Source organism: Rhinopithecus roxellana, chromosome 9 (assembly GCF_007565055.1).
Source record: "Rhinopithecus roxellana isolate Shanxi Qingling chromosome 9, ASM756505v1, whole genome shotgun sequence".
Classification (NCBI taxonomy): domain Eukaryota; kingdom Metazoa; phylum Chordata; class Mammalia; order Primates; family Cercopithecidae; genus Rhinopithecus; species Rhinopithecus roxellana.
This window is the reverse complement of record NC_044557.1, coordinates 123,923,549-123,936,177: the sequence shown is the minus strand read 5'-3', so window position 1 is coordinate 123,936,177 and position 12,629 is coordinate 123,923,549.

Genomic DNA, 12,629 nt, shown 5'->3' with positions numbered 1-12,629 from the left:
ATTCTCTGGGGTCCAATTAACATTGGCCTGAGGCAGATTCCCTGAACAGAAAAGGAAGTGCCCAGTAAATTTGAGTCTTCTGGTATGAGGCCCCTTGCCGCTAAACCCTCAGATTCCTTGGAGTGCATTGGCACCATCTCAGCTCACTGCAACCTCCACCTCCCAGGTTCATGTAATCCTCCTGCTTCAGCCTCCCAAGTAGCTGGGATTATAGGCGCACATTACCACACTCGGCTAATTTTGTTGTTGTTGTATTTTTAGTAGAGATGGAGTTTCACGATGTTGGCCATACTGGTCTTGAACTCCTGACCTCGTGATCCACCTGCCTCGGCCTTCCAAAGTGCTGGGATTACAGGCATGAGCCACCGTGCCTGGCCTTTCTTTTCTTTTCTTTTCTTTTCTTTCTTTCTTTTTTCTTTTTTCTTTTTGAGACGGAGTCTTGCTGTGTCACCCAGGCTGTGGAGTGCCGTGGAGTGACCTTGGCTCACTGCAACCTCCGCCTCCCAGGTTCAGGTGATTCTTCTGCCTCAGCCTCCCGAGTAACTGGGACCACAGGAGGGGACATGCCACCGCACCTGGCTAATTTTTGTAGTTTTAGTAGAGATGGGGCTTTGCCATGTTAGCCAGTCTGGTCTCAAACTTCTGACTTCAGGCTATCCACCACCTTGGTCTCCCAAAGTGCTGGGATTACAGGTGTGAGCCACCACACCTGGTCACTTTCTTTCTTTTTATTTTTGTGTATTTGTTGTATGTTTTTAGATTTGAGGTTACTGTGAGGGTTGCAAATATCTTGTAAGCAATTATTTTAAAGGGATGACAACTTATTTATGCAATAAACAAAAACCAAACTAACAAACAAGCAAAAAGAAAACTAATAAAAATTCTACACTTTAACTTGATCTCCCTGCGTACTATTTATTTATTTTTTTGAGACAAGAGTCTCACTTTGTCACCTAGGCTGGAGTGCAGTGGCATGATCTCGGCTCACTGCAACCTCCGCCCCCCAGGTTCAAGCAATTCTCCTAGCTCAGCCTCTCTAGTAGCTGGGATTACAGGTGCGTGCTCATTTTTAGATTGTCATGCCTGGTTAATTTTTGTATTTTTAGTAGAGACAGGGTTTCACCATGTTGGCCAGGTTGGTCTCGAACACCTGACCTCAGGTGATCCACCTGCCTCCCCCTCCCAAAGTACTGGGATTATAGGAATGAGTCACCATGCCTGGCCCATTGTTTCTATTTATAACTTATTGTACTGTCTATGAGTTGAAAAGTCATGGTAGTGATTTTTTTTTTGATTGGTTCATCTTTTAGTCTTCTTCCTCAAGATGAGTAGTTTACACACAACAATTATAGTGTTATATATATTATTTTCGGTTTTTCTGTTTACTTACCAGTGAGTTTTGCACCTTCATAGGATTTCCTATTGCTCATTAATGTCCTTTTCTTTCAGATTGAAGAACTTCCTTTAGCATTTTTTTTTTTTTTTTTTTTTGAGACGGAGTCTCGCTGTGTCTCCCGGGCTGGAGTGCAGTGGCCGGATCTCAGCTCGCTGCAAGCTCCGCCTCCCGGGTTTACGCCATTCTCCTGCCTCAGCCTCCCGAGTAGCTGGGACTACAGGCACCCGCCACCTTGCCCGGCTAGTTTTTTGTATTTTTTAGTAGAGACGGGGTTTCACCACGTTAGCCAGGATGGTCTCGATCTCCTGACCTCGTGATCCGCCCGTCTCGGCCTCCCAAAGTGCTGGGATTACAGGCTTGAGCCACCACGCCCGGCCTTTTTTTTTTTTTGAGATGGAGTCTCACTCTGTCACCCAGGCCGGAGCGCAATGGCACAATCTTGACTGACTACAACCTCTGTTTCCCGGGTTCAAGCGATTCTCATGTCTCAATCTCCTGAGTAGCCGGGATTACAGACGTACATAAACATGCTCGACTAATTTTTATATTTTTAGTAGAGATGGTGTTTCGCTGATCTTGAACTCCTAGCCTCAAGTGATCCGCTTGCCTCAGCCTCCTAAAGTGCTAGAATTACAGGCATGAGCCACAACTCCGGCCCTTTTAGCATTTCTTGGAGGACAGGTCTAGAGTTGATGAAATCCCTCAGCATTTGTTTGTCAGGGAGCTTTTCTCCTTCATGTTGGAAGGATATTTTTGCTAGATAAAGTATTCTAGGTAAAAGTTTCTTTCTTCAGCACTTTAAATATGTCACGCCACTCTCTCCTGGCCTTTCCACTGAAAAGTCTGCTGCCAGATGGATTGCAGCTCCATTGCATGTCATTTGTTTCTTTTCTCTGCTACTTTCAGGATCCTTTCTTTATCTTTGATCTTTGGGAGTTTGATTATTAAATGCCTTGCGGTAGTCTTCTTTGGGTTAAATCTGATTGGTGTTCAATAACCTTCTTGTACTTTAAAATTGATGCCTTTCTCTAGGTTTGGGAAGCTCTCTGTTATTACTTTATTGAATACACTTTCTACCCAATCTCTCTCTACTTCCTCTTTAAGAGCAATAACTTGGATTCGCTGTTTGGGCTGTTTTCCAGGTCTTGTAGGCATGCTTTGTTGTTTTTTATTCTCTCTCTCTTTCTCTTTTTTTTTTTTTGTCTTCTCTGACTGTGTATTTTCAAGTAGTCTGTCTTCAAGCTCACTCATTCTTTCTTCTGCTGGATCAAGCCTGGAATCGAGGGCCCTAAGGGCCCTCCTGCTGCTCTTCCTCACTGTGGCTGAGCTGGCATCGAAGCTCATGACCAAGTGCCCTTTCCTCTTCCCTCTCTCTTCCTCAAGCAGCAGGAGTCTCTCCTCATAGCCACCAGACTGTGAATGTGCTTCCGGTCACACCTGAAGCCAGCACGCCTCAGAGTCTTACTCAAGGCCCACTGCCTCTACTACTCGGTTACTGCTGCTAATTATTCAGGGCCCAAGGGCTCTTTATTTAGCAAGTGATTAATTCTTCCAGGACTGAGCTCTTCCCTCCAGGTCAGTGGGTTCCCTTCCAGCCCAGGGTGTGTCTAGAAACGTCATCCAGGAGATAGGGCCTGGAATGGAGGCCTCATGACTGTGACTAGTGGTCCTATCTTACTGTGGCTGAGCTGGTATCCAAGTTGCAAGACAAAGTCCTCTTTAGTTTCCCTTCTCTTCTCCTATGCATCAGGAAGGGGTCTCTTTTGGAGCTGTGAGCCGTGCTGCCTGGGATTGCGGGAGGGGAGCTGCAAGCACTCTCTTAGCCACCCTGGGTGGTGTCTTACTAGGTCATGTGCCCTCCAATGTCCACTGGCTCTGAGCCCACCACAGCACCAGGACTTGCCTGGGAGTTGCAGTCCTTGTGGCCTAAACATCTTTGAAGTTTATTTAGGTCCCCACTGCACTTTAGCCCATGGTGGTGAGGCTTGCCGAAACTCAAGTTCCAACCTCTGGGATGGGTTGGAATCTATCCTTCTGGCTGGGACTGGTCTAAATGCTCCCCTCCCGGGCCACTGGCTGAGTTCAGCCCCATGTCAGTAGCTCTGAGTTCCAATTCAAGGTCCCGCAATTGCTGTGCTCTCCTGCTCCCCAGCACACAGATTCTGTCTTCATGCCACACAGCCAGCCACTGTCAGGGGATGTTGGGGGATGGGAGGAGGTGATCGGCAATTTAAGACTGTCTTTCCCACACTCTTCAGCGGCTCTTTCAGCTATATGAAGTTAAAACCAGGTACTGTCATTACTCTCCTGATTTTGGGTTCTTATGAAAGTACTTTTTTTGCGTGGATAGTTGTTAAATTTGGTGCTCCTGCATGGAGTACGATCAGTGGGGGCTTCTGTTTGGCCATCCTCCTTCACTTCTGTTTTTTATTTTTTGTAGATACAGTGTCTCACCATGTGTGCCCAGGCTGGTCTCGAACTCCTGGGCTCAAGCCATCTACCTGCCTGGGCTTCCCAGACTGCTGGGATTACAGCCGTGAGCCACCATGCCCTGCCTCCATCTCTATTGAAAAAAAATTTTTTGCATCAACTTTGGACAAAAATTTTTAAAGATAAATATTTTAACATTTACATTAAAAAAATTTAAAAGCTCTGCTCGCAGAAGCACACAAATATTTTAATGCGCTTATTATTTCACTTCTGTGGAAAAATATGATAGGAAAATTGAATAAAATAAATTCAGGCCAGGCGTGGTGGCTCACGCCTGTAATCCCAGCACTTTGGGAGGCTGAGGTGAGCAGATCACGAGGTCAGGAGTTCAAGACCAGCCTGGCCAATATGGTGAAATCCGTCTCTACTAATAATACAAAAATCAGCCGATCATGGTGGTGGGCGCCTGTAATTCTAGCTAGTCAGGAGACTGAGGCAGGAGAATTGCTTGAACACGGGAAGCAGAGGTTGCAGTGAGCTGAGATTGCACCACTGCAGTCCAGCCTGGGTGAAAGTGTGAAACTCTGTCTCAAAAAAAAAAATGGGGGAGCTCACTGCCGTTGGTAAGCCAGCAGCTCTATGAGCCTATGTCACATTGCCACATTTAAGGTGTGTCAAAAAGACTGTCTACTAGGCCATGAAGCCATGAAGGGCAGTGTTCAGTCCAATATATGTCGATCCCATGCTCATGCAGATTCCTTTCTGCTTATGGAAGTTGATTAATTTTTCTGGTTATGATCCTGAATATTGTTACATTTTCCTTGATAGTATAGTATCATCTGGTTGATGATTTTGCATCTTTTTTTTTTTTTTTTTTTTGAGACAGAGTCTCGCTGTGTCTCCCAGGCTGGAGTGAGTGGCGCAATCTCAGCTCACTGCAAGCTCCGCCTCCTGGGTTCACGCCATTCTCCTGCCTCAGCCTCCCGAGTAGCTGGGACTACAGGCGCCCACCACCCCGCCCGGCTAATTTTTTGAAGTTTTTAGTAGAGACAGGGTTTCACCGTGTTAGCCAGGATGGTCTCAATCTCCTGACCTCATGATCCGCCTGCCTTGGCCTCCCAAAGTGCTGGGATTACAGGCGTGAGCCACTGCGCCAGGCCGATTTTTCATCTTAACATTACACTCCCCTTCTCCCAGCAGCCAGTGCCTCCCCAGTCTTCCTCAGTCACACCGGGGCTCGCTGCAACCTCTACTCAACTGGCCCAGGTGCAGCCATCTTTCAAGAAATCCAGATTTTAAAGCAACATTTCAGAGAGCAAAACTTTCACAGGGACTTTCAGGCATCATTTGACCAGGTCATTTGACCAGGTTGTTTTTTTTTTCTCTTTCTGTCCCCCGGTCTGCGTGGTTCCCGGCCTGCTGTCAGGGCATGATTTAAGATGGTTGTTTGCTTAGCTTGAGTGGAGGCCCCCGCAGGCCAGTTCCCACCCCAGAAGGACTTGAGGGCAGTGTGAAGTGGGGGCGGGGGGAGCTGCTGAACCGTGGATGTCAGACCCGTCCACGCGCAGGCCAGGAGAGGGCACAAACTTGACAACACAGCGAAACTCCCCTTGTTTCTTCATGAGTCTTTAGACAGGAGCTTTCATTTTTGTATTTTTGCTTCCTTTCTCAATCTTTGGCTTGCACAGTGACCTCAGTGTCTCCTGACCATGGAATCACATGCCCTAACTACTTTGGAGTTTGAGCTTTTCAAAACCCCAACTCTTTGGCAATAGCTGGTCTGTGAGCCTGGTGTCAGCAGTGGAGAACAGTCTTCCTGCCACTTTCCATTCATGTCTACGTGACTCCAATCTAAAATAGATTTTTGGGGGAGTCCTTGATTGTAACCTCCAACAGAGAAAGTCATGCTAGGCAGATTCTCCTGAGACAGGCCCTTATATGCTAGTAAGAGCCTTTGTTGAGTACGTTAGGATTTACAAAACCTCTCCAAAGACAGACTTTCATTTGATCCCCACAGCAATCTCATGGTGTTTCAAGCCCATTTTACAGATGAGAAGATCTGCCACTGAGTGGGAGAATGGTGGGATGGGAAGTGTGGTTAAAGAAGAGAACCAGCGTTTATTATCTTTCTGGGCCTAACATTGTGCTGGGTGCTTTATATATGTTTGATCCTTTAACACACTTGTGGAGCCAGTAGTATTTTCATGCTATTTTCTTTTTTAGGTGAGATCACTGAGACTCAAACAGGCACAGCAGTCGTGGAAGCACAGGAACTGAAACACATCTCTGCTATCTCATGGTTTGTGCTTTTGCCCGTCACTACTTATACCAGTGATCTTTTGCTGAGAAGCAGTTTACTTCCAAACTTAGTGGTTTAAGACAACAACAGTCATTTATGATCTCCTGTTTTCTGTGAATCAGGGATCTGGGAGTAATGGAGCTGGGCTGTTCTGACCTAGGGGTCTCTCGTGGAATCTGTGTAAGGGATCTGCTGGGGGCTGCTGTCATCTGAAGGCTTGACGCTTCTGAGGTGGTTCACTTGCATGGCCGGCAAGTTGGTGCTGGCTCTTGGCAGGAGGCCTCAGTTTCTCTTCATCTGAGCTGCTTGAGCACCCTCTCCATGTGGTGCTGACTTCTCCCTGAGTGAGTGACACAAAAGAGAGCAAGGCAAAAGCTGCAGTGTCTTTTAGGACCTTGCCTCGGATGCCACACAGTCATTTCTGCAGTGTCCCAGTGGTTACCCAGTCCGGCCCTGTGCAGTACAGGAGGATCAGCAGATGTGGAGGTCGCTGGGCAGGACAAAGGTCCAGAGAGGAAGCACAGGGGTGTGACTCCCAGGAGCAGGGATTGCCGGAGCTGTCTTGAGCTCTAAGTACAACACTGCTCATCTGGCTGGCGAACGTGGATGTCAGCGTTGGCTGCTGAAAAACATTCAATACAGGAACAGCATTTGCTTTTTTTCTGTTTCTTTTTTTTTTTTTTCTGAGATGGAGCCTCGCTCTGTCGCCCAGGCTGGAGTGCAGTGGCGCAATATTGGCTCACTGCAAGCTCCACTTCCTGGGTTCATGGCATTCTCCTGCCTCAGTCTCCCGAGTAGCTGGGACTACAGGCACCTGCCACCATGCCTGGCTAATTTTTTGTACTTTTAGTAGAGACGGGGTTTCACCGTGTTAGCTAGGATGGTTTCGATCTCCTACCTTGTGATCTGCCCGCCTCAGCCTCCCAAAGTGCTGGGTTTACAGGCGTGAGCCACCGCCCCTGGCCTCTGTTCTTCTTTTTTTTTGAGACGGAGTTTCGCTCTTGTTGCCTAAGCTAGAGTGCAGTGGTGCAATATTGGCTCACTGCAACCTCCTCCTCCCAGGTTGAAGGGTTTCTCCTACCTCAGCCTCCTGAGTAGCTGGGACTACAGGCACCTGCCACCATGCCTGGCTAATTTTTTGTACTTTTAGTAGAGACGGGGTTTCACCGTGTTAGCTAGGATGGTTTCCATCTCCTACCTTGTGATCTGCCCGCCTCAGCCTCCCAAAGTGCTGGGTTTACAGGCGTGAGCCACCGCCCCTGGCCTCTGTTCTTCTTTTTTTTTGAGACGGAGTTTCGCTCTTGTTGCCTAAGCTAGAGTGCAGTGGCGCAATATCGGCTCACTGCAAGCTCCACTTCCTGGGTTCATGGCATTCTCCTGCCTCAGTCTCCCGAGTAGCTGGGACTACAGGCACCTGCCACCATGCCTGGCTAATTTTTTGTACTTTTAGTAGAGACGGGGTTTCACCGTGTTAGCTAGGATGGTTTCGATCTCCTACCTTGTGATCTGCCCGCCTCAGCCTCCCAAAGTGCTGGGTTTACAGGCGTGAGCCACCGCCCCTGGCCTCTGTTCTTCTTTTTTTTTGAGACGGAGTTTCGCTCTTGTTGCCTAAGCTAGAGTGCAGTGGTGCAATATTGGCTCACTGCAACCTCCTCCTCCCAGGTTGAAGGGTTTCTCCTACCTCAGCCTCCTGAGTAGCTGGGACTACAGGCACCTGCCACCATGCCTGGCTAATTTTGTATTTTTACTAGAGATGGGGTTTCTCCATGTTGCTCAGGCTGGTCTCGAACTCCTGATCTCAGGTGATCCGCCTGCCTCAGCCTCCTAAAGTGCTGGGATTACAGGCGTGAGCCCCCACGCCCAGCCAGGAACAGCACTTTCATAGCATTAACTGGATTCCAGAATCTGACAGCGTGAAGCTTTTTAGGTTTTCCTGATTTTGTAATCAAAATTTGACTCAGGGATTTCTTCCCACCAATGATGTGAACATGGAAGGGATTAACATAAACAGATGAGATTTTGGTTTTGGAGTATTTCATGAATTACACATTTTAAGCATTCAGTATATGTTTAAAAAAAAAAAAGATTTCCCACTTTGAGTCCAGGAGTTTGAGACCAACCTGGGCAGCATAGCAAGATCCCATCTCTAAAAAAATGTTTTAAAAAATTAGCCAGGCATGGTGGTGTGTGCCTGCAGACCCAGTTACTTGGGAGGGTGAAGTGGGAGGATCGCTTGAGCTAAGGAGGTCAAGGCTTCAGTGAGCTATGATGGTGCCAGTGCACTGAAGCTTAGGTGACAGAGTGAAACCGTGTCTCAAGAAAAAAAAAAAGGATTTCCCAACATAGCTTAAACTAACATTATCACACTTAAAAAGTAACAATTCTTTATTATCACCTAATGCTCAATCCAGGTAGACCCCTAATGTCCTTTTCAGTTAGTTTATATAGAACCAAGCATTGCACCTGGTTGTTATGTCTCTTAAGTTTCTTTGACTCAAAGGTAGACCCTTTCATCATCACGCTGACCCTGGCACCAAGGGTTCTGCAGAACGCCGCCCACTTTCTGGGCTTGTCTAGTTGCTTCCTGTGGTAAAGCTTAGCCTGTTGCTTCACACCTATACTTCCTATAGTTGAAGGGTAGATTGACATTAACTCATTAGCTGGAATTAATCATAGGATATGAATCAAGAGACACAGAGAATCTGGTTGTCCTTCCATTAGTGTTGTTTACAATAACTCCTGGATTAGAGGGAGACACCTTGATCTCCCCACTGGACAATTTTTTTCCTGCTTGTGGCCAGAAAGTAATATTTGAATGTTCCCTTAGCATTGTACAAATGTCCAGTTCCCAGTTTACAATTCACTTCGTAATTTCAACATTAAAGAATAACCCTCAATGACTGGAAAATAATTATTTTCTAATTCCATGAATCACTTTATGTTTGTTTTTTTTTTTGAGACAGAGTCTTACTCTATCACCCAGGCTGGAGCACAATGGCGCAATCTTGGCTCACTGCAACCTCAACCTCCCGGGCTCAAGCGATTCTCCTGCCTCAGCCTCCCAAGTAGCTGGGATCACAGGTGCCTGCCACCATGCCTGGCTAATTTTTTTTGTATTTTTGTAGAGATGGGATTTTGCCATGTTGGCCAGGCTGGTCTCAAACTCCTGACCTCAAGTGGTCTGCCCGCCTCGGACTCCCAAAGTGCTGGGATTACAGGCGTGAGCCACTGCACCTGGCCTCATTTTATGTTTATTAGCTGGTATAGTTTTCTGTAAAGCAGAGCTTTTCCTCATCAACTGAAATATAGTTCCTCCTGGAAAAGTAGAATACACTAGAATTCCTTCCCTTTAAATTATAATTTCCAAAGCAGGAGCCAGTTTTATAATCACCTCAAATAGTAACAAATGAGTTGCGTTTTCTTATTGTCTTGGGTTTCCCTTCTTGGAGTATCATTATGGATGTGTGGATTTTGTGACTCATTGTGCTTAAGCGACTGTAATCAAAAATAGTTGATGCTCTGATTTTTTTGTTTGTTTCTTTGTTTGTTTGCTTGTTTTGAGACGAAGTTTCGCTCTGTCGCCCAGGCTGGAGTGCAGTGGTGTGATCTTGGCTCACTGCAACCTCCACCTCCTGGGTTCAAGTGATTCTCCTGTCTCAGCCTCCTGAGTAGTTGGGATTACAGGCGTGCGCCACCACACCTGGCTAAGTTTTGTATTTTTAGTAGAGACGGGGTTTCACCATGTTGGTCAGGCTGGTCTCGAACGCCTGACTTTGTGATCCGCCTGCCTCAGCCTCCCAAAGTGCTGGGATTACAGGCGTGAGACACTGCGCCCGGCTTTTTTTTTTTTTTTTTTGGTGGAGTCTCGTTCTGTCACCTAGGCTGGAGTGCAATGGTGCGATCTTGGCTCACTGCAACCTCCGCCTCCTGGGTTCAAGCCAGTCTCCTGCCTCAGCCTACTAAGCAGCTGGGACCACAGGCATGCACAAACATGTCCAGTTAATTTTTGTATTTTTAGTAGAGACGGGATTTCACCATGTCATCCAGGCTGGTTGAACTCCTGACCTCAAGCGATCTGCCTCCCTTGGCCTCCCAGAGTGCTGGCATTACAGGCGTGAGCTACCGCGCCTGGCTGCTCTGATGTATTTTTATTATTTATTTTTTTGAGACAGGGTCTCACTCTGTCACCCAGGCTGGAATGCAGTGGCATAATCACAGCTCGACTTCCTGGGCTCAGGTGATCCACCCGCCTCAGCTTCCTCAGTAGCTGGGACCACAGGTGCGCGCCACCAGGCCCTGCTAATCTTTGTATTTTGTTTGTAGAGGTGAGGTCTTGCTGTGTTGCCCAGGCTGGTCTTGAACTCCTGGGCTCAAGTGATCTGCCTGCCTCAGCCTTCTGAAGTGTCTGACGTATTTTTAAACAACTATATGCAATCTGTCTTTACTTCCACGTTTGCCCCAGGCAGCCACTGATATTCTGTCTGTTCCCATTTTTTTTTTGACATGGAGTCTCAGTCTGTCACCCAGGCTGGAGTGCAGTGGCACGATCTTGGCTCACTACAATCTCTGCCTCCCAGGTTCAAGTGATTCTCCTGTCTCAGCCTCCCGAGTGGCTGGAACTAAAGGCATGTGCCAGCACGCCCAGCTAATTCATGTATATATATTTTAAGTACAGATGTGGTTTTACCATGTTGACCAAGCTGGTCTTCAATGCCTGACCTCAGGAGATCTGCCTGCCTCGGCCTCCCAAAGCGCTGGGATTACAGGCTTGAGCCGCCACACCTGGCCCCCATGAGTTTTCGTTTCTAGGCATTTTGAATAAATGGAACCATACAGAACATTATCTTTCATGTCTGGCTTCTTTCATTCAACAGAATGATTTTGACAATCATCCATCTGTTATGTGTATCAGTGGTTTGTTCCTTTTAAAAATTAAAAAAAAACCACTAACAGCTTTCATGAGGCATAACTGACATACAGTAAACTGCGTGTGTGTCACGCGTACACTTTGATAAGTTTTGTTTTGTTTTGGAGACAGGGTCTTGCTGTGTCGCCCATGCTGAAGCGCGACGGTGCGATCATGGCTCACCGCAACTTTTAACTCTTGGACTCCGAGGTCCTCCTGTTTCACCCTCCTGAGTAGCTGGGACTGGAGGTGCGCACCACCACACCTGGATAATTTTTGATTTTTTTTGTAGAGGTGGGGTTTTGCTGTGTTGCCCAGGCTAGCCTCAAGTTGTCCTCTTGCCTTAGCCCCCCGGAGTGTTGGGATTAAAGGCATGAGCTACCATGCCCTGCCAATAACATTAAATCCTTTAATATACACTGTGAGCCATCACTAGAATCAAGACAATGAAACCACTCATCACCTCCCAACATTTTCGGGTGGCCCTTTATCATCCTTCCCTCCTGCTCCTCCCACTGCTGTCTCTAGGCAACCACTGATTCTGCTCTCACTTGGGATTTATTTGCATGTTCTAGAATTATATACAAATGAGGTCACATAGTATGCATTATTTTTTCAGTGGGTCTGGATTCCTATTTGGAGATTCCTCTATACAGGTGCCTGTATCAACACTTCATTCTTTTTCATTGCTGAGTAGTATTCCATCAAATAGACAGACCTCAATTTGTTTATCTACTTCCCTGTTGACAGAAGTTTAAGTTTCCATTTCTTGGCCATTATAAGGAAAATCACAGGGGCCATTCTACTGCAAGTCTTGTGTTTTCATTTCTCTTGGGTAAATACCTAAAAGTGAAACCACTGGATCATATGTAGGTACATGCTTAACTTTTTTTTTTTTTGAGACGGAGTCTCGCTCTGTCACCCGGGCTGGAGTGCAATGGCCGGATCTCAGCTCACTGCAAGCTCCGCCTCCCGGGTTTATGCCATTCTCCTGCCTCAGCCTCCCGAGTAGCTGGGACTACAGGCGGCCGCCACCTTGCCCGGCTAGTTTTTTTTGTATTTTTTAGTAGAGACGGGGTTTCACCATGTTAGCCAGGATGGTCTCAATCTCCTGACCTTGTGATTCTCCCGTCTCGGCCTCCCAAAGTGCTGGGATTACAGGCTTGAGCCACCGCGCCTGGCTACATGCTTAACTTTTAAAGAAACGCTCAAACTGTGTTGAAGTGGTTGTACTACTTTATACTGCCACCAGCAGCGATGAGAGTTCCAGTTGTTCCATATCCTCAGCGACAATCAGTGGGGTCCGTCTTTTTAATGTAACTGCTTTCATGGGGGTGAGGTGCGATCTCATTGTAGCTTTAATTCTCTGATGATTAATTACACTGGGCATCTTTTCCTGTGCTCAATGACCATTCATACATCTTTCATGAGATGTTTGTTCAAGCCTTTTTTGAAATATGGCCATTTGTCTTCTTCTACATGAGTGAAATGAGAAATATAAAGGATGTTATAAACATGACAATTATTCAGTGGTCCCTGTCCAGTTTTGCTCCTGACTTCTGTAGCTTGCTGCAGCCATTATGGCTAGGAATCTGTTG